Source organism: Mastigoproctus giganteus, chromosome 8, assembly GCF_048544385.1.
Source record: "Mastigoproctus giganteus isolate SK-2022 chromosome 8, ASM4854438v1, whole genome shotgun sequence".
Taxonomy (NCBI): Eukaryota; Metazoa; Arthropoda; class Arachnida; order Uropygi; family Thelyphonidae; genus Mastigoproctus; species Mastigoproctus giganteus.
In genome coordinates this window covers 124,939,186-124,962,732 of record NC_143582.1, presented here as the reverse complement: position 1 = coordinate 124,962,732, position 23,547 = coordinate 124,939,186, and the positions used below count along the sequence as shown (strand labels likewise).

Below are 23,547 nucleotides of genomic sequence, written 5' to 3'. Positions count from 1 at the left end.
TATTTTATTTTATACTGGGTATACTTTAAATAAATATCTATTTGTTAAACTATGGACCCCAGTACTCCAGGCCCATTTGTCACTAATCACCAAGTTGTGATCTGAAGTGCCTAAAGGACCTCTCACTTCGACCGTGTACTTAGAAGGGTTGTTTGTGAGAAAAAGATCAAGCATATTGGCTGTATGATTAGGATTGTCCGGTATTCTTGTAGGTAAATGAACAATCTGTGCTAGGTCATTAGTAATTACCAAAGCCTCAGCATCTCAACCTGCTGGGTCGGTGTGACCAGAAAACGGAAGCCAGCTGGAGTTGTGAACATTAAAATCACCAAGGAAAATTACCTCACTGTTAGGAAAGTTGGACTGGAGAAGGTCAAGTTGCAAAGAGAGCTCCAAGTGATTAGTGGAGTTTGGGAGAACGATAGAGACAGATGAATTTGACACAATGAGGTAGAGAGATTAAGCCAGAGAAGATCAAAGAGAGGAGATTCCAAATTGCAAAGTCTCTGACAGGGAATATCAGAACGGACATATGCACAAGTACCACCTTTGAGGCGAAAGGAATCATACAGCGAATAATTTTGACATCTGAGATGAGCAGTAGTTAAATCAACCGATAACTGAGATTCTGTCAGAAAAGGTACATGGGGTTTCGAAGACTGCAAGTGGAAATGGACATCGTTGAGATTAGAAAACTGCTGCAAGAATTACTTAATATTTTAGAAAACAAATTACCGAAAATTTGTTTAAAGTGGGATCAGCTTTGTCACCTGAATTCCCCACTTGAAAAGGCTTATTACAAGGTTGTTGCATGTCACCAACACTTTTCAAAATTTATATCGACATCTGCCTAAGATCCTGGTAAAAAAAAAAAAAAGGGATTGCCGATTAATAACAATACCTACATTCACAATTTACTTTTTGCAGATGATTGGGTGGTGAGAGCACAAGACTTAGAAGATGCAAAACATGCATGTCGTCAATTGTTTGAGGAATATAAACAATGGGGTCTAAAAATCAACTTTAGCAAGACTGAAATGTTGTCTTCAGGGCCAGGACACGTTCTAAATATTGAAGGTTTTAAAATCAAACAAGTCGATAAATGCAAATATTTGGGATCAATCTTACAAAGTGATGGATCATCCCAAGCAGAGATCAATAAGAGAATTACAGACGGCAGAAAGGCTATCTATCGACATGTTAAACTCTGTTCTGGAGCAAAAATATCCTAAATAAAACAAAGAAACTTGTATTTCAAACGACTGTACAAAGTCTTCTATTGTATGGAACGGAAACCTGGACATTGAATAGGCGAGCGGAAAACAAATTGCTCTCCACAGAAATGGATTTTTTGAGACGCTCAGCAGGAACTTCTAGAAGGGACAGAAAACGGAATGAAGACATAAAGAAAAAAATGGAAGTGAAAAAGACTATTATTGACACCATCAAAGAAAAGCGTCTAACGTAGTATGGATATGTAAAACGGATGCAAGAAAACAGATATCCAAAGGCTATCCTGGAATGGATACCTCCTGGAAGAAGGACATGGATGGATGGAGTACGAGAGTGCATGACAGCCCGAGGCTTAACCGACCAAGACACCTTGAACCGCACTTTATGGCGGGAAAAAATTTCTAACAAGAAATAATTGTAGGCTGAGGAAACCCATTGTAAATGGAAACACTCCTCTTGAAGAAGATTTTAGTTGTTAAAACCAAAGACTGTGGGCACCCTTCCGTATTCGACGAAAAAAAGAGTAAGAAGGCAGTAATTGGCAGGTGCCACTCATTGCTTCTCCCCCTCCCTCGTCCTCCTTGCTCGCATGTGACCGTCGCCACCGTAATAATATTACTGTGGCGACGGTCAAGTATTTAAAGTAAAAGTATTTTTAGTACGATTGAAAAAAAGTCTTTATTGTTAAATTTATTGTACTTTTATTAATAATAATATTACGGTGGCGACGGTCATATTACGGTAGCGACGATGTAACACGGGAATGTTACGCGACATCACAGTACGTCGCAGCTTAAATAAAGAAAGAGAAACGGCAATGCGGAACTAAAATAGATGCATATAAATGCAAATTTTTAAGAACAAGTGCGTTTTTTTGCTTGAACCCCTACCGAAGTCGCGTAAAAACAACCTTGTGTTTTTTTTTTTCCACTAAAACAAATAAAGTAAAATACTACTTGAATACAAAGAAAACTCACCTCAGTCCTGGCATGCAAATTCCATCGATGAAAGCCATCGTTATGTGACTGCTGCCAGAATGTCTATGCCGCCACAAACTCTGCGAGGAAGGAGTCGAACTGACCATCGACTTTTCTTGATGGCAGCTGCCATTCAATAGCACTTCAAGAACCCTCTATACCATTGGCGTTTGCCCCAGTTTCAGGATCGCTGAAGTAGAGCGAGTGATTAACAGCTATTTGCCGAAACTCTGTCACAGACTTCCAGCAATCGGTTACTATAGTAGTACCGGGTAAAATGGAAATCTTAAAAAACAACGTAATGTACCTCGTTCAACCCCACCAAACACCCATTCACTCTTCTACCTCTACTGTATTTCCTTTTACCAAACTGGCTCTCGCCAATTTCAACAATAACACCTACATCCACAGACACCAGCACACTGGCGACGACTAAACAAGAACGACGCACGTGCAAATGATAATTTCGCATTTTCCTCCAAATCAGAAGGGAACTTACAAAGAATATCTACGCGTTCACAATAATCACAGAACAATCGTACAATCACTCCGTTCTTCGACCCACGACGCAGAGACAAGTGATACTCAGAAACTGAATATAACGTTTTAGATTTGATTTGTTTCTTAATAATTAAAAATGTCATTTTGTATTTCATTATTTGAAAATAAAAACCTTCATTTTATGAAAGTTTCTTGGTCGCTTTCTATTCTCAGTCGCTACTATGTGTTAGTATGCGATATATTTTATTACATGACCGAAAAAGATAGTGCCACCCATCATCATTAGTCTAATTTATTTCGTATCCGAGAAATAAAAAAAAAAAAAAAAAAAAAATTCGATTATTTTCACCCGCTGTTAACATTTACACATTCTGTGGTTAAAGATGTATCACGAGGTACTATCAATCTTTTCTGTTGACACAAATGTTATTCCCCACATCCAGTAGCTCCTGGTAGAAAATTCTATTGGGAAGAAAATAGGATTTTCTTGCTCACCCCGTCTCAGGGCAAAAGGATTGAATAAAGATTATCGGACGAAACTATAAGTACCTTCTGTGGTCCGAAACTACAAGTACTGTACTCTCTGTGCCATTTTACTACGATGCTACTGCACGAGGTTTGCAATGAGAAGCGCTATAGCTTGGTTAAGGATTTTAGAGACCTGGGTCATTATGTATTTATTATTATACATATAAGGCCCACCTCCACAGTAGGCTTCTGCTTCTCGTCCCCTTTTTTGTACGCTGTTTAACTTTGGATAACGAAAAACACGAAGTTAATTTGCCCGTACGATTACCAGCAAAATAACCCAAAATTCAAAGCAAATAAATATGGATGATTTACATAGTTCGATGTTTCAAAATAAAACAAATAAGATAAATAAAATAAATTCTTAAAATGAAATTTTCCTTGAATTTTTTTGTGAAAGTTATATGAATGCGGTATCTGGGGTTATTTTATCTTCTGGGTGGTCAATCGCGTATCAATTTTGGGCTGGCGGAAGCAGTCATTATAAACAAAATTTCAAATAACTTACGTAATTGTGTGGTCAAATTGAAGTCCAGCTATTCTTCGTAAGAACACTGATCAACTGAATGCTCAGCAGAGATGGGGGGAGCCACTAGACACGAATACACTTTACACTTGATCTACTGAATGCAATTGTGTCACGTTCTGCCCTTATATAGAGCCAATGCGCTACGTCCAACGTAAGCAACAAGCAGAATTCATGGTTGGAGGATGTTCCTAATGCAAATTTAGCTTCCTGTACATTAAGGTAACACACAGTTATCAATTTAACCGTTTATATAGTAACTGAAGAAGTTAACAAGATGAATGAATTTTAGCTTCTGTTCACATCAATCAAAATTGATATCGTAGGGCTGATTTGAGACATGATCCCATTCAGAGATAAAGGACAAAGAATTTCGTTATGGTGCATATAATGTTTACAGGAAAGATGAAGGAGGGATGAGAGTGAAGGGGAAGAGCAGGGCTGTTTTTTTTCTCTATCTCTCTATCAAAAGCTGCCTGAAGATTTCCAGAATTTGATCAAGCCTAGGCGGAAGTTGAATCCGCCTAGGTGCGGTTATTAGTGATAAAGGAGAGAATACTGTATTCACAAAATGATGCAAGGAAACAGACCCACACAGAAACTATCCACCTCTACACCAGCAGTCTACCATTCTTCAGCTGAAAGCAAATCTTCGCGTACTCCACAAACACCACTTTTTAATTCGATCTTTCCGTGCGTGCAGCGCGAAAAAAAGCAGACACCACTAGCAACATTCGATCCACTCAACTTTCCTATAGATTTATAGTTATGTGAAAACTGTTTCTCGAAAATTATTATTTATTTATTATTTTATTTTATTTTTAGCTTCTAATTTGAAATTTAATTTTTTTAAATTTTAATTTTATAGATAAATATTAAGACCGGAAGCTGAGAGAGACTGGAGAGATGCAATAACAAAAATCAGACAAACACTTTCATTTTCACTCGTGGTATAATGCTGTATTTTATGATCAGTTTGCCTTTTTTGCTTGGATGAAAAGCTCTAGTTTCCACACAGCAAAAAACCAGAACACGTCTGAAAACGAACAGTGTAGGAAAAAGCTCGTGAAAATTTCTTTCGTCTTTGAAAAAATTCGAACCCAGGCCTTTTCCACATGGTGTAGAAGGATGGTGATCGTTATTATGTACCACACGCGAGGGAAAGGGACGTATCTACAGTGAGGCAATTCGAGGGAGAAGTAGCAACCCTACCAACCACATGTGGAGATGAATACCGAAACTTTACAGCGCTCACATCGTTCCGAATCAACTTAAGTATTTGCCATTAGCAGATTTTCTGATTTCCAGAATTTGTGGGTCTCTAACCGGGGCGATGAGGAGCATTTGTAGTTAAAACAAAGTTAAGGGCCCTTCCAGTTAAGCGACTTCTGGTCTTTCCCTTGTAACTATCAATCCACTCATGCAAGGCACAGAGAAAGAATATTCTGGAACATATGTATACCCATATAAATCTTTAATATGGTAGCAACCCCAGTGGATACTGCTTAGTTTTTAACATTAATTAACGTGATATCCTGACTTTCAGACAATCATAATACAAGTAGATTCATATTTTTGTGGATCGTGAGGGCGGAATTTTCTGCCCTCACGATTACGGTGAATCACAAAAATATGAAATCTATGTACTAGTGAAAACAGTATCATTTATGTTGCTGTGGCTGGGTTGTAAAAGGGAACAATGTCAAATATTTATGAGTATTGTGTTTATAGTATGATTGAACTATAGCCACATTGGCTCATAAACACATTGCTCTTCCTTTACAACAAAAGTCATATTATAAACTTTGCATAAAAATTGACATTGGCCCTTTTACAACCAAGCCACAGAAGTTGTATATATTATATTAATATTATATCCCTTTTATATTTAATATTTCTTGATGTACAAAATCTGCCAGCATAGTAGCAGCTGATGACAGCCAATAACAGTTACCCATTTAGCAACTTTTACATAAACGCCCATGTCGAAGCGCTTTAGGTACAAAGAAAACGTGGAAATTGGGTAAGTAGTTAAATGCAGATGTTCTTAGGAATATCTGCATTGACTGGGCATATTTGTATCACTGAATCATAACGAAAGTCGTAAATCATACTTCTGTAACCTTCACTGCAGCAAGTAAACCTCCTACCTTCTGGACTCTCCAGGGAGTGAATCATTTTAAGGGTAAAAAATTTATTACATAATAAACAAAAAAGTTGAAAGATTTAGAAGTACAGTTGATGAAATTTCCGATTAAATGGATTTAAAATAATGAAAATAAAACTTCATCGGAAATCTAAAACGAAGTTTGGGATTTCCATTTTACAAATTCAAAATGTTTTTTTATTTTAGGCCCTCTATAGGAACCTGAATAAAATACTTTAAGTCAGGAAGTTGGTGTTATTTCTCAAATATTTCAGTTCAGTATGATTGCGAAGGCTACTACTACTATTATTATTATTGGCGCATTTTTCGGTGTTCTACTAACTGAGTGTAGCCCAATATCTAATCTAACCAAGCTTGATGATGTTAAAGTACGTTTCTGTTTATTTTTGTTTGATTTACTATGTGAGATACAGCTAGAAATGTGTTTCAAGAATTCCTATCTTAGTATTGCAACTTAAGTAAATCGGAGCAAATGTGAGCTTTAGGTATAATTAAACAAGGTTTAACCCAAAGTTAACCATTTATGAGATATAATTATTTCTTATTTTATTTAAGTGAACAGAATTTCTTAAGAAGCAAATCAGAATGGCTGAATTGCTTGCATGACTAATCTTAGTAGAAGTTGATAGAATAGCCTAAGAAACTTGTATTGCATTACATGCATATCTCACCAAAGGAATAGTGGGGGAGTTGCCTCTCATATTTTGCTTCATATTTCCGTTTAATCTAATAAGATCAAAAATTTGCCTTAATTGCCCATGTGCCAGAAAACCTTCCCATTAAAACAAAATAAGGTGGGGAGGAAAATTATTTCAACAAATATTTTTGTTTAATGACCGTGTCACCAGCAGAATTCACTGACAACTGCAAAAAAAAAAAAAAAAAAAAAACGTGGCTCCGTTTAAATTGCTGGAGCAGTTTAGAAGGGAGGTGGGTATGTGTGTTCTTATTAAGAAACTGCAAAAGTCGTATTTATTCTAAACCAGTACTTAAAACGAGGTGCTAACGCTCGAGCAAGTTTTTAACTATTTCGTGCCCAAGATTATATCCAAAGCTTATTCCACAAAATTTGGCATAGGTCAAAATTTGTGATAAAAAATTTTGGATGAATTCTTGAGCACGAAATGGTTAGCCAAGTCAAATAATTTCCATTTTATACAGCTTAGTAAAAAATTAATTTTCTTATAATATGGTGAATGATTTGATATTTGAACTTTAGAAATAACCTTTTGTGTGTGGGTATCCCCGAAACATTACAGATAAACACCAAGATTTCAGTCTGTTTTGAGGTGTGACAAGTTTCGCGACCTGTAGGTAAGTAGTTGGTTTGCTAAGGTACTTCCAATTTTAATCTAACTGGTTCTGTGGTCCTGATAAGAATAAATGGTATGCTGGAACAATAGTAGCAATAAAAAAATAATAAATAAACGACTTTTAGCGTCTCTACCTTAAAAGTCTGTTGCTTACGCCATGAAACCAGAAAGAAAACAGCTAGTCAACTGGCCATACTCCTCGATAAAACTAGTTTGGAAATGCTACTGTATGGGATACAGGAAGTTATTAACAAAACAGAAGTTAAGAGTTGAGGAAGAGTACAAAAATTAACTAGCCCTGTATTTCAGTGTTATTAATGATTTTTGTCCAAGTTGTGCAGTCAATTTTAATGTAAGTGTTTTGCTTATTTCGTATATACCATTTTCACATCATAAATATTGAAGGACGAATGACCAGGCATTCAGATGGTGGGGGTGAAAGCATTCCTAGAATCTTCGAAAATCACTATCAGCTGGTGAGACAATCATGAATTTTATGACTCGTGTTACTTTGGGGCAGGAGGACTGCCAAATAACACTCCACAATCGATACTTGACAAGGGGTGGCTTAGTGCTACACAAGCAGACGTCCAACAATTAGCTGCGATTCTATACAGTCTCAGCCTTACCAAAATGATTTGCAGTATATTATCTCGTATTTATTTTTCTGACTTTAGTTCAATACCTTAAATCAATTTTCCACATTGTAACACCGCTTGCCTGCGGCTCGCAGTGTAGCGTTCATACTATATATCCGGTTATTAATTAACATTTTCATGATAGATTTTTTTTTCCCCTTATATAATAAAGTAAAAAACTGCACTGGATCTAGCTGCTCTAGTATAGGGGATATTTACATATGGTCGCAATGTTCCTGTTTAATAAACCTAAATTTCTCTTTTACACAAGCGTGTTTTTGCACTTGGTGACCAGCATCGTATCCAAGTATCATCGTAAGGGGGGGTGGGGAGACACGACTACCAGGTTTTTAAGTTTTTTTTTTTTTTTAGATCTAGGAACGCTTATACGCACATAATGTTTGATTGATTATCTTTATCTGAATATTAGGAAAGCATGTGAATACGTATTAATCACAAAAAATGACAATATATTATTTACAAACAATCGGCAACACAACACACGAAGCTTTTTCTTTAATTTCGAATTTTTGGTTAAGGGAGCATATGCCCCCTCATCCTCCGCCTGAATACGCCCCTGCTTGGTGCAATGGATTTAAGTGTACGGATGCAGTACTAATTTAATCTTGAATAATTAGCAGGCTGAGAGTTTGAACGAATGGTTTCCTACGCCTGAAACTATCATTTGGTAAAACTACCAACTGCTAAACTACTTATTGATCAAAGCTTAATATTATTTTTAACCACACAGTTTCACAAGTGTTAGTTATATATTTCACAAATTAAAGGAAGTAACTAGAGAAAAAACGATCACTTATTTGGGGCACAAAAAACGTCATTGGAGCGTATGTTCTGTTATCTTAGCATCACCCCAGGGGCTGAACATCTAGGGTTGAGTATGGGCTTGGCACACCCAGAGTCCTGAGCTGGATATCATTATTCTTCTCTTTCATGGTGATTTCCTTCTACTTCTGACTCTCTCACACAGGGTAACTCGAAAATTTTTTTTTTAGCTGATACAGCAAAAGCCTCAGGCTTCCTTGCACTATATGGCTAGTAATAATAATATTACTAGCCATATAGTGCAAGGTAAAAACCTATAATATACAGTACTGTGCGTGGGTTGAAGGTTTGGAAGATGAAAGAAGATACTTATTGACATCAGACTTCAATTTCTGTGTATTGTAATTTTAAGGAAACACGTAAAGGGAGATTGTTCCAGAAAACGTAAGTTGAAGGAATAAATGAAGAGGAAGAAAAGTTGGTACTGTAAATTTGAAGTTGGACAGAGAAAGGATGACTGGTTGCCACACATCTTTGGAAAAGAGATGAGGAATTACAGAAGCCAATGCAGAAGAACAATGCCCATGGAAGCGTCTATAGAAAGTGTCCAGCAGAAATAGAACGTCTGATACAGAGAATGGATATACTTTGTTGGAGTTGGGTTATTAACCTAAATGCCTTCTTTTGACTGGAGTGTAGAAGCATGAGAAAGGCTATGGGGCCACTGGCCCAGATATTCAACAATATTCTATGGTAATGAGATTTTTAGAGTGATTAGCTGTCTAGAAGAATTGTAACACCAAGAGCAAAGAAAAAAACTTATTTTGGTGCAAAGGAATCAATATTTGAGATGTGCTTAATCCAAGAGAGATTACAAGTCAGGTTAATCCCTAATAGAGATATGATATTGTCTAGAAATCCAAGTGTCGTCGAAGATGAGAATGGGAATCCATCTTGGTCCTCGAGGCTGTCGCAGACATGGCAGACAAGCTGTGCTTGCTACCTGGGAGCTTAAAATGCTGATGGAACTGATATTCAGGTGAAACCTAAGTCAAGTGGACCTAATTTCGGCGAAGTCCGGACGGTCTGTGACAGCTCCTTCACGATGGTGGAACTGTAAGTGATCCTAGAAAACCCTTATGTGGAAGGGGATGAATCGGATTGGTCCAATTGATATCGATGGTTCGACTGTTAAGATAGCAAAAAAACTAAATGAGTATTTTGCATCTACATTCACACATCAGGAGTTAAGGTTTGAAAATGCCAGAAGGTTATCAAATTGTAGCAGGGTACTGAATGATTTTGTAATAACTGAGAACAAAGTGGTGGAGAAATTGTTTAACTTAAACATAAGAAAGGCACCTGGGGTGGATGGGATCTATCCAGTTATATTAAAAGAAGTAGCTATCATTATTATGAGAGCATGCCTGGATTCAGGGGAGGTCCCCACGGACTGGAGATGTGCAGATGTATCCCCAATTCACAAAGGGGAATCAAAGGGTGACACCAGTAATTACAGAACAGTTAAACTTCTGTTCCGGGTAAAATAATGGAGTAACTGGTTAAAGATTCATTGCACGATCATCTAGACAAGACTACAACAAAAATTCAGACACAGCATGTGTTTGTTAAGGAAGTCTTGACTGATAAATTTGATTGAATGTTATGATGTGGTTACAAAGGAACTGGATGCAAAAAATAATTCTGATATCATATACTTGAATTTCAGGAAAGCTTTTGACATTGTTGCGTATGGAAGACTACTGTACAAATTGGAGCAGAATGGTATTAAGGGCAAGTTTCTACAATGGATGAAAGGATGGTTGAGTGGGAGAAGACAGAGGGTGGTAATCAATGGGTGCTGCTCATCGTGGACTAATGTTATTAGTGGAGTCCCATAGGGTTCGGTTTTAGGTCCACTGTTATTTTGTCTATTTATCAATGATATTGATAAAGGTATGTCAGAGCTTGCAGATGAGGTATGTCAGAGCTTGCAGATGATAACAAAGGTTGGCAGGCTTGTTAATGACAGTAATGGCAGTGTGCTACTGCAACAGGATCTAGAAAATTTGGGCAGATTGGCTGGGAAGTGGCAACTGAAGTTTAACATTGACAAATGCAAAGAACTGCATATGGGTAGAAGTAACCCCAGAGAAACGTACCAACTCTGTGGTACTACACATATGGTGGTAGAAAATGGAAAAGACATGGGAGTAATTGTGCAGTCAGATATGAAGTTTTCTGAGCAATGCAGACAGGCTACCAGGGAAGGTAATGGGGTTTTGTCAATGATATACAGGATTTTTGCTAGCAGGGAAAAGGAGGTGATTGTCCATCTGTAGAAGGCAATGGTCAGACCATGCCTTGAGTACTGCGTACAGTTCTGGAGGCCTCATTTTAGGGAGGATGTAGATTTGCTTGAGCGTGTACAGAGAAGGGCAACAAGATTGGTGAGGAGAATGAAGGGATCCTCTTTCCAAGAGGCTTAAGTTCTGAAAATTGCAGCGGCTGGAGACTAGGCACCTGCCAGGTGATCGGATTGAGGTGTATAAGGCCTTGAATGGGTTGAGCACGCTGAAGTCTGATGGGATTCTTCCTTGTTCAAAGTACGAACCTAAGGGGGGCATAAATTCAAATTGTGGAAAGACAGAGGTAGAATAGATGTGCGGAAATTTGCCTTTAGCCAGCGGATGGTTAATTGCTGGAACAAACTTCCATCTGTCGTTGTGGAAGTTCATAGGTTAAATAAATTTGAGGAACTAGACAAACATTTAGAGGTAATTGTTTTGTAAAATTTTTTTTTTTCGGCTGATGCTGCATAAGCTCATACACTTGCTTTCTTGCATCACATGCCGCCGCCACCACCACCACCACTACTAAGGGCCTGACGTAGCCCAGTGGTCAGGAGCGAGAGTGCATAGTACGCGTTCCTTGAGTGGACCGGGGTTCAAGCCCGTGACTACTAAATACGATAAATATTTGTATTGACGATTTATTGTAAACTCTACTGACTTGGTTGTCGTGCCGGAGTATAAACAGAAATTTATTTATTACTATTAGCCGCGTATTTTGCCCACTCTGCTCCCACCTTTTTCAAAACCAGATAGTTCTATTGTCACTTCAGCTACTCTGCGTGGGTAGCACAGTTGTATTGATGCCGCCCTTCCCACACCGGGTGGAAAAGGCACAGTTGTGAATCTCGTCGATGACGTGAGGAACTTCAGTGGGCATTTTTTACTCCGTGGCTGAGTTAACCGGTCTCAGACGTAGATGGCAAGAAGAAAACCCTCCAGAAACTGGTTTTTCTTCCAGCTAAACAGACAAATCGACCGTAGAACGCATGTAATTTACAGACATAATACAGTGCACGGTAGATGAATTTAATTATTCAGGTGGCGTAAATATAATAGTTTTTTGTTACTTCAACCAAGGATAAAGCTGACCTGCTAGCATCCCATTTTTTTTTCCAACTCGTGTATTAAGGATCTTGGTAAAACACCTCCTACCGTTCCCAGCACGCTCTATTCAATGCCTCCTGTGGTCTTCTGTTAAAAGGATGTCAGAAGGATTTTGACCAGTCTTGATGCTAAGGAAGCGCCAGGTCCTGTTGGTATTTCTCCACTTGTTCTCAAAACCTATGCTCCTATACTTACTTCTGTTCTTTGCCGCCTTTTTTTCACTTTCTTATTCCAAAGGTGTTTTTCCTTCTGCTTGGAAATTTGCTCATATCCAGCCAGTTCCAAAAAAAGGTGACAAATCCCTCGCATCCAATTATCATCCCATTGCAATTACTTATACTCTTTCTAAAGTAATGGAGAAATCAATTAACAGCCAACTCTTAAACTACCTAGAAACCTTCCGTCTGATCAACGATCGCCAGTATGGATTCCGTCAGTGTCGATCCACTAGTGATATTCTGGCTTGGTATCCATTTATGGACAAATTCGGTGAAACACAATCAGTTACTCTTGACATCTCAAAGGCTTTCGATCGTGTTTGGCATAAAGGTCTTCCAAACGAGCTTCCATCTTATGGTTTACTAACTGTTCTTTGTAATTGGTTATCCAGTTTGTCTGATCGCTCACTGAGGATGATGGTAGATGGCACTCTGTATTCTAATTTCTCCAGTAATGCTGGTGTCCCCCAAGGTTCAGTTCTTTCCCCCACTCTTTTCCTCTTGTATATTAATGACCTTCTTCCATTGACCGGAAATCCTATCCATAGTTTTGCCGATAGCACATTGCATTCTATTTTCCACTTTGAGAAACCTCGCCCTGCTCAATCAGCTTCAACTTCTCGAATATCCGCTACCAGTTCCTTAAATGCCGATCTCCAAGTAATTCTCCATTGGGGCAAAGACAACTTAATTGATTTCAATCCTTTTAAAACTCAGTCTTTTCTTATATCTCGCAAAAAGGATTCTTCTGTTCCTATGCTTATCTTTGGTGGCACTCCGTTTAGGTAAGATGATATACCTCTTTTGTGGATTACCCTGACTTCTAATCTCTCTTGGCAGAAGCACATTACAAATATTGCTTCTTCTGCATCTACAAAACTTGTTTTGCTCTCGGCGATACTTTTCTTCCAAACAGCTGTTCACACTGTGCAAATCGGCCCTACCGTGGAATATTGTTGACACATCTGGACGGTGCCTCCAATACCTCTCTCAGGCTTCATGATTCCATTCAGAAGCGGACAGTCAGGTTAATTAATGACTCATCCCTAACAGAATCTCTCCACTCTGTCACATAGACATTCTGTTTCTGCTGCATGCCTTTTCTACAGATACTTCCATGGGCACTGTTCTTCTGAATTACTTCTATAATTCCCGATCTTTCTTTCACAGTCCTAACACGTGCTGCCAAACATCCATTTACTGACCCACTTCAAACCTCACAGAACCAACTTTTCATCTTCCTGGTTTATTCATTCAACTGCCGTTTTCTGGAACAACTTTCCTTCATACGTATTTTCTGAAAATTACAGTCTACATAAGTTCATTTAATATCAACAAATCTCTTTCGTCTTCTCAACCTCCAACCATACACGGTACTAAGTACTATAGGTTCTAATATCTCTTGTGTTTGGGATTTTCATGAAAAAAATTGTGAGATATAAAACAGGCCTAAGCTTTGCAAAAATTGAAATTAACTAAGTTATCTTTGCCCCACTGGAGACCACATTTAAGGAATTATTAGTGGATATTTGCGAAGTCGAAGCTGTTTGAAACCCTTGCTTTGCACAAACTGGAAGGTAGAATGCAACGTGTTTATCCTCAGCAAACTCTAGATAGGATTTCTCGTCAATGGAAGGTCATTAATATACAAGAGAAAAAGACAGCGTTAATTGTCTTTCTCTTGTATATTAATTACCCAACGTGGAGTTGGGGAGACCCCTTGCGACACCGAGGGGGTCTCCCCAACTCCACGTAGTATTACTGTGATGCATACAGTTCACTGTATAGGTAAGTGTTGGGTTTGTGCCGTGCAGCGTGGTGTTCACCTGGCCTCTTAGCTGCAGGGTGCTCGAAATCGAGGCACCTCCGTTGCCTGTCACTATCTCGGGGAGGTTGGATAGGGCAGTAGGTAAGCAGACGTATGAGTACTCTGGCGGGGAGAACCCTCGACGTTGTCCGAGCTTGCCAGGGAGAGCTCTTCTAGGAGAAAGAAGAGACTAAACAGAAGGAAATGGAAGGTAGGAAGAGGTAAAAGGGAGAAAGAAAAAAATCTTAAAGATAGCATGGGGGTGATAGTTTGGAACGAAAGGGGAAGGCACAGGAGGTGAATGACAGGAAGACTTCCACCTGGAAATAGGAAGAACAAAGTGAAGAGGGGCAACCCACCTTCTGGTTGGGGTTACTGTTGAGAGGCACATAATTATGGTGGTGGGTCCCATTAGGCAAAAAGCATGGGATGGGCCCTTGAGTGTCTAGGCCTAGTCTTATGTGAGAGGTTTGCTGTGTTCGTTTTGGCGAGCGACATTCCCGCACTGGCGAGGCCAGTCAGCAAGGGCATGAGAGAGCTTCTAAAAGGTGATTGCCCCCTGTAGTCATGATCAGGAGGGGAGTACCTATTTACACGAGTACATAACATGCATTCCAATTCCGCACACATTTACACACTTACCAGTCGCAAACCATCCATACTACATTTATAGGCGTGGCCTGCAAACGTCCTTTGTTGTGTATAGTGGGTCGGCTAAATTAACACTCCACATTAACTCAGGGGATTCATCTAGCACAGGCACCCGCATCCAAGTACTTGATCACCCAGTCTTACTTGTATATGCACGCCACGAACAGTTCCATGGAGCAGAAATTTATACACCACTGATAGCTGGCTAAGGGCATCCACTTATTCTACAGCCGAGGACATAATACATGACGTGACAAGCACTGAACATAGAGAATCATTCGCTTCTCACATACACGCGTAACAAACTAGAGAAAAAAAAAAAAAAAACTGGGAAAAAGAACTGAACCTTGGTACACCAGCATTAGTAGCAGACAGAAGATAGAGGCCCATCTACCACCACTTGCGGTGAGCAATCAGAACGAAAACTGTATACCCAATTCCAAAATACAGTTGGAAAACTATAAGATGGAAGCTTAGAAGACCTTTATACTAAACACGATTTAAAAAAAAAAACATTTGAAAAGTCAAGAGCAACTGCTTCAGCAAAGTTTTCCATTCAATTAGCCTATACATGGGAAACGTAAGCCAATATATCACCATAAGACTGATAGAATCCATACTGGCGATCATTAAACAGATGGGAGGTTTCTAGATAGTTTAAGAGTTGGCGGTTAATGGCTTTCTCCATTACTTTAGAAAGAGTAGAATTGCAATGAGACTAATTGAATGGGAGGGATTTGTCACACTTTTTTAACAACTGGCTAGAAATAAGCGAATTTTCAAGCAGAAGGAAAAACATCAGTAGAATAAGAAAGTGTATAAAGGTGACACAGAACAGGAGTTAAGTAAGGAGCACGTTTTGAGAACAAGAGAAATACCATCGGTACCTGGAGCTTTCTTTGCATCAAGATTGTTCAAAATCCTTCAGTTGCTGTCAATATCTTTGCCAAGAGACGAGAATGCTCGACCACCATTTCGACAAGAAGCGAATTTTCTACTCTGTCAGTTCAAAATCTAGTTTGCATAATTAATAATTGCTTACAATTATTGCCAGCTTTAATGTAGGCAGGGCCTTGTGGGGTCCGGTTAGTCCGGTTGATGATGTGAGGAATTTTTATGGGCCCTTTTTCAAAACGTGGCTAAATCAGTCATTCTCAGGCGAGGGTAGCAAACATGGTTTTTTTTTCTCTCGGAAACTCTGGTTTTTCGTCCAGCAGACAGAAAATCGACCTCACAGTACATGCAATTTACAGACTGTATATACAGAGCAATATGGCCTTAGTTGCCGATACTCCATGCTACGATATATATTAGTGTAGGCAGAAAATGAACCTGGAGATTTGGATAAAAGCCAAATGCGATGTGCAACATTCTCATCTCGAACAGCGTTAGAGCAATTTATTGGAAAACCAAGATTTAGGTGAGGAACGAGATTTTAAGATAGTGTGTGGAACAGTGTTTATTCCACACATTAATTTTAAGGTAGTGTGCTTTCATGTCTACAAGAATAATTTCACTGACTCGATCTGAGCAAACATTATCAGATTTAAACAGTAATCCAACCAATTAAAAGAGAAGGCTCTATTGGAGAAGAGACCATCGCCAAGTTGTGATCTGAGGTGTCTAGAGAACCACTCACCTCGACAGTGCACTTGGAAGTTGTTTGTGAGAAAAGGTCAAGTGTTGGCTGTATGATTAGGACTGTCCGGTATTCTGGCAGGTAAAAAAAAAAAAAAAAAACCGATCTGTGCAGGATCATTAGGAATTGCAAAAGCTTCAGCATCTTGACCAGCTGGGTCGGTGAGAGTTAAAAATGGAAGCTAGCTGTAGTTGTAAACATTAAAATGAACAAGGAAAATTACTTAACTATTAGGCAAGTTGGACTGGAGAAAAAATTTAAAAGGAAGTCAGAGTTCCAAGTGCTTAGTAGAGTTGGGAGAACTATAGACGCAACTGATAAATTTGTCAGAATAAGGAGAGGGATTTTAAGTCAGAAGATCGAAAAGAGGAGATTCCAATTTACTAAGTTCCTGACAGAGAATATCAGAGCGGACATATGAACAAATACCACCTTTGAAGCAAAAGGAATCATACAATGAATAAATAGAACTGAGATGAGCAGTGGCTGAATCAGCCGACAGTTAGAATTCTGTCAGCAAAAGTAAGTTGGGTTTGGCAGACTAAGGGGAAATGTGAGGCCTCCCTAGCTAACTAGTCAGGAGCGGGAGTGCAGTGGCACAAGCTCTTTGAGTAGACAGTGGTTCAAACTCCAGCCTGCTAAATATAGTCGATCTACCAACCCGCACTGGACCAACGTGGCAGATTATGGTCCATTTCCCTCAACATGAATTGTTGAGGCTTCCATCCTGCAGTGGGTTGATAATGGCTGCAGGTTACCTTTTTTTTTTTTTAAGTGGAAATGTACATCATTCAGATTGGGACTGCGTGTACTGTATTTCTGAAATGAATGACGAAGTTTTTAGGAGGTTTAGGTATTTTCAGAGGCCAGTTTGTTTTATTAGTTTGACTATTCATGACGTGGTAAGTAGTAAGAAAAGGTAGGGAGGATGTTGTATGAAGTAATGAAATATTTTGGAAATAGCATACACCCGACAAGAATATACCCAGCTCCTTGGCATAACGTAGAGTCGACAATGCCCTGCATATGCACTACTCTCTACAGTTTGGCAGAATAGAGGCAGCAAGATTATACACTAACTATACCCAGGAGCGCGCCAAGAGTGTACAAAAATTTATACGGCGGCCCATTTGATTAAAAACATCAGAAAATAATATTCTAAAATTCAACGAATTCTATCTTTGGCCTCCTGGCGCCTGTCTGCGTCGCACACATTGCACACGTGGACGGCGCGCCCCTGACTGTACCGGATGCTTCCTAGAGAGTTACCAATAGGTTCAGTCCAGTGGACTCGCGGCCGGTCTACTAACATGATAAAAATATTGAATCACTGGTTAGCAGTTGGGATGACATAAAATAAAATAAATATACAAATAATGGTAGTAAATGAAAATCGATATTATCAGCAAAGGCGGATTTAACGGCGGGCGCGCGCCCTGGGCCCCAACTTCTGAAGGGCCCACGCAAAACCCCAAGAAATTAGTTGAACTAATATGTTCAACTATTAGTTCAAAACTTTGTGATTATTATTATGCTATTATTAATTATATTATACATATTATATTCAAATTTTATTGGAAATAAAACATTAAAGTACATAATTTTTTATTTATTTAAAAAAATGGTTACATGTATTTTTATTTTCCCTGTCTCTCCCTTTTTTTTTTAAGGAGCCCAATATTTTCTTCTGCGCCCGGGGCCTCAACCGACCTTAATCCGCTACTGATTATCAGTCATGATAATGACCGGAAGCCATATCTATATGTCGGACCTAATGTGGATATGTATTGATATAATGAAATGTATTTATTACGCTGTTTAAGTTTGTTTCTTGACCGATAGTTGACAGTTTGTACAACTCTTTCAAATAAGTCGCATTCGAACATAAAATCCTTGTCTTTTAATTTTGGAATGTTTTTAAATTTTTTATCTTCATCAAGGAGTGTACATAATATCAAAATATGGGATTTTTAGGGGTTACCAATAATAACAATAACGACAACAAAAATTTAAAAGATTTCTTGGCTAAATGCCTAAGAGTATGAAAAACTTTTCTTATGCAAGGGTAGTGCACACCCATCACTTCTACTACCAAGGTATTGGTAGTAGTGATGCAAATTATTGCATCATTTTAATTATATCTCATGTTGCGAAAACCTTCAACTAGTTGCCATGGTATTGCACTACCTCGAATAAATAATGCTTCACCTGTGGAGAAGACTACTGTTACTTATTCTTGGCCGATACCACCACCACCTAGACGACATCGTTTCACAGCTTTTTGGCCGCTCTTCGGTGGGTGGGTATGTACCCTGTTGTTGCAATAGTGACAACTTAGTTATGAAGTATAACTTCACAATATGAGAGAGATGCCTGATGGTTTAATCTACATCTAGGTAGTTTAATTAAACTATCATCATTTCTAATAGGTAGTAGAAATGATGGGTGTACCTTACCCATGCATAAGTAGACTTTTTTTTTTAAAAACCAAAATTATCAGAAATATTGGAGGGGGCCCCGAATACAGGCAGCACCGGCCACAAGCATGTTCAACCTGTTCTGTCTAACAGGGTCCCACGCTCAAACGGTCTAAATAATAATAATATCATCCACGTCTTTTCCGCATTTCTCTCAACGACCCTACCGCCGTCTTACCCACATTATCGTCACTCCAAGAGTGCTTGCCCGAGTCGACTTGAAAATTTTCTAGAAATAGAGTGCATACTAGGGTTTGCAAACCGGTTTTCATATTGAGTTGTTAAAACCGGATTCGAATATTTTCTTAGTTAGCCATCGAATATAGTTTTTTGTTTGTTCGTTTGTCTGGATCGTTCAACTGCTTTATGTTTAAAATATGTTTTTTATTTTATTTTATGTTTAGGTACGAATCTCATGTGCAAGTGGCCCAAATCTAGGAGGGGTACCTTTTATCTTCCCACCTGTATCATGGCATGATGCAGGTGTACTTATTTACGACTGAGTGAGTAACAACACTTCTCCATTCCATCTATCTTGTTCGCCAGGCAAGTTATGGAACGCGCCTTATTGATGGTTACCCACTAGAAACAGATTCGCTGAATATTGCATCAAATTTCAATCGTAGAAAGTTTTTTGCTTCTTTATTCCTATTAAATTTGCGATCAAATGTTCTCCAAAAAGCAGATTCACCAAATTTAGCTTTTATGTAATTTTTAAAATACAATAGATTTAATTGGGGAAAAAAAATTGCGAGTAAATAAAAAAATTTCTTTCGTGAAAATTTTGAAACTTGCCTCGTTTAGACTCTTCATTCAGTGCTTGCGGGAGGGATGCATAGTATTGTGCCTTTGTGATCTTCAATATTTTTATTTAAAATTCGATATAAATTCCTACTAATTAATATTTATTACTCTTAATATGTCTAAGATGAAATCAAAATGTATGGAATTATTTTGCTCGAAAAAGCAAAGATGAAGCACAATGTTCGAAATTTCAGAAGATAATGAAGTCGTCTGGAGGATCTACATCATCTTTGATGTTGCATTTAAAGAAAATGCATCGGATTGACATTAAACAAGATAACAGTGAACCTCCCGTAAAAATGGTAAGAACATTAGAAAACTTTATCGTTAAAAAATCTATGGAAGAAGAGATTTCAAAATTAGCTGCTTTAGATGGATTTTCTTTTAATTCAATTGCCAAGAGTGAGTTTATACAATCAAGCCTTCACCTTCAGAGAAATAAATACGATAAATTACCACCAGCCTTAGTGAATGGTATTAAAAATATGGTTCTGAATTATTATAAAACTAAGAACTCATTCAGCATTTCAAAAATTCATTGGTTTTGGGTGCACGGTATTCATTGACTCTAGTCAAATATACGTCTATACAAAAAAGGTATACGAATATAAATGTGCATTAAAAAGACAATCATTGGTCGTTAGGTCTTATTGAGATTAATGGTTCACTTGATAGCAGAAGAACTGAGCAAATTGTGAATGGACACTTGAAGGAATTTGGTTTGAACTTGGATGAGGATATTGTTGCCTGCACCACCGATGGAGCAGCAATGATGATTAAGTTTGACAAGCAAATCACGCCTAATCATCAACAATGTATAGCCCATTGTATACATCTGTCAGTTATAGATGTACTTTATGAAAAAGCAATCAATTATGGTGCCACAGTCTCGGAGTCTCTCAAAGACGATGAAGAAAGACAGCAAGGCATGCTTTATATCAAACCGACTTTACCGATGAGCTCATTTGTTACTTCAATTCAATGGCCAATATTGCACAAACTATTAACAAAGTCAGAAAAATTTGCAAGCTTTTTCGAAAATCGCCTACAAAAATGACATATTACAAAATTTTGTTAAAGCAAAATTTAATGGGAAAGAATATAAACTTATATTAGATTGCAAGACTAGATGGGATAGCACATTCTATATGATATTTTTTAAATTGAAAAATTGCATTCCAAATGCTCTATGTGCAGTACTGTCAACTGAAGCTGTGTCTGACGATAACTGGAAAACACTTGAATTGCTATGTGAAACTTTGCGACAAGTTGAAATGATTCTGTAACCTCAGAAGATACTTACTTAAAGCAGAGTCTTCAATAGAATTTCTGCTTGCTATGCTTGATACAGCAGAAAACCCATTTGCTTTAAAGTTTCACCAAAGCCTTTTTGCAGCGTTACAATGCAAGACGAAATTGCCAAACTGTGGCTTTGCCGAGCTATCTACACAACCCCAAAAAGTTTAGAAAAGAAGATTCAGATTCAAGAACTTTTGATTTTCCAAGTAAGCAGGTTTTGAAAAGCATGATGAAGAGATTTATCAGAGATTATTTGCAAAACATTCCGAAGGAGTCTTAGCGTTGAATGAAGAAACTGAAAATAAACGAACTCTTCTTTTAGAAGAAAACAAAGACTCGGTTAGTTAGAGATACATACATGCGAGAGTATGATAGTGTAATAAAGGGATTAACTGAAGAGCCTTCAAAATATCCGCGTGAATTGGTAATCAGCAAAGAATTTAAAATTTTGGAGGCAACTAGCAGTAGAAGTGAAAAGCTGGAGAAAGTTTATAGAGCACTGCTGACCATTAAACCAACAAGTGTCCAATCTGAGAGAGTGTTTTCGATCACTGGTCTCTTTAACACAAAAATAAGGTCAAATCTATCAGGAAAAATGCTTAATATACTGTGTTTTTTAAAGGAACACTTTCAGAAAAAAGCTGAGTAATAAATATTAAAATAATTTCCCAAGCTGTTTTTTTTCACGTTATTTTTAATTATTTATTATTATTATTATAGGGCTTATTATTTTTTTGTTTACTATACGAGAAGATATGAATACAATTTGTAATTTTGTATAATCTCAAGCTGGTTATTTTTTTGGAGCATTAATTTTTTTTTTTTTTTTTTTTTTACTATAAGAGGTGATAGATTTTGTTTACAAGATTTGATTACGATTTGTACAATCTACCCAAGATAAAATAAATACCTGTGTTATAAGCTTTTAATTATTTTCCCTAAGTCTGAGAAAATCGGTTTTAAGAGTAAACTTCGGTTAAACTCGGTTTTATGCAAGCCCTAGTGCATACTTCGTATTTAATATGCATGTTTCGTTTGATATTGAACATAGGACGTTATATCAAAATGTAATTTTCATGTTATATTCAATTTCAAATAGTATCTGTATTATTTGTGTGATGATCGGTTCCTTTTATTTATTCACGTGCCTATTTCTATGATGACTGCAACTGTTAAACAGTATTGTTGATGTATTAAATATTCGTATTTATATTTTTTGTTCAGTATACTTTATAAAATTATTTCTTAGTTACTGGAAAATTTGAAAAAATAAAAAATCATTACATAAACACCTCGTATGATTTGCACAGAACCCCAGGGCAACCAACTCATTTTGAAGAGGGTGCCAAAAATTGAGGTCGGCCCTGAATAGAGCTTTGCCCTCGGGTTCCCAGATACCTTTGCACGGCTCTGCAATAATCATTAATCCTTACATTAATGAGTTCATAATACTCGAATTCAACAAAGTACGTGCTCTGGCTTTAAGGAGCTGCTGAATAATTAAGACGCTCAGCAAGGCCAATGAAAAATGGTTACTTGTCTTTTTATTATTAATATTTATATAAAATAAAATAGTTTTTCTTCTCTCGATTACTTATTTTATAAAACGTATTCATAGTATACACTCAATGATCACTGAATTCCACCTGTTGACCTACTACCTACTCAGCAGGTAGTAAAATTCCGAGCATGATGGGTAAAAGGAAGGATTTATCGGACTGTTCAAGAGTTGACAGATTGTGGGAGCTCGACGAGATGTGCCTCGATTTCCCAAACGGCTGAACTGGTGGGGCATTCGAGAACCGCCATAGTTAAGTGTACCAGCACTGGCGTCAAAATGGTCAAACAATGACCCGACGACAAAAGTTGGGTCATTGTTTGCAAAGGTCAGCAAAAGGTCGAAGTTAGAGGTGAGCGCCGGGTCCGACGACTCGTACAGGCGCAGCAGTGTTCAAGAGTTGACTACCCAATACAACATGGGCCAACCCGGAACAATATCTGCCATGACCATGCGTCGCACGCATGGGCTTTACCAGCAGACGACTCCTACGCATCCTCTCCTAACCAAGTTTCATCGGCATAAAAGGCTCACCTGGTGAAAGGAGTATGTAAGTTGGACGTTAGAAGAATGGAAGGTGTGCTGGTTGGATGTCACCTTATTTACTTCACACCATGGTCGTGTACGGATTTGGCGTCAACGGTATGGGGCAATTGATCCATCATGCATGGTATCAAAAGTGCAGGCTGGTGGATGTGGTTGTATGGTGTGGAGTATGTTTCACTGGCAGGAACTTGGGCTACTGGTGCATGTGGAAAGTATCACGGGTCTCTGCTATCGTCAACTGCTTGCTGCGTACACCACGCTATGTTACACTTTTTCCCGAATAGCGATGGTGTCTTCCCATACGACAATGCGCGGAGCCATCGGACACTTGTTGCGCAGGAATGGTTTGAGGAACACAGTTCTGACTTCCAGCATATCGATTAGCATCCGAACTTCACCGATATCAATTCCATAGAGCACTAAA

The 23,547-nt window shown here is 38.2% G+C and overlaps 1 protein-coding gene across 1 annotated transcript in view; it reads left to right on the top strand.

The window, feature by feature from the left end:
* Positions 1–6,220: 6,220 nt before the first annotated feature.
* LOC150081799 (uncharacterized) overlaps positions 6,221–23,547 on the top strand; it is a 32,590-nt gene continuing 15,263 nt past the window's right edge. The window contains exon 1 of the mRNA XM_090379674.1: positions 6,221–6,300. The gene's annotated coding sequence lies outside the window, so the exon portion shown is untranslated. The remainder of the gene's footprint in view (positions 6,301–23,547) is intronic.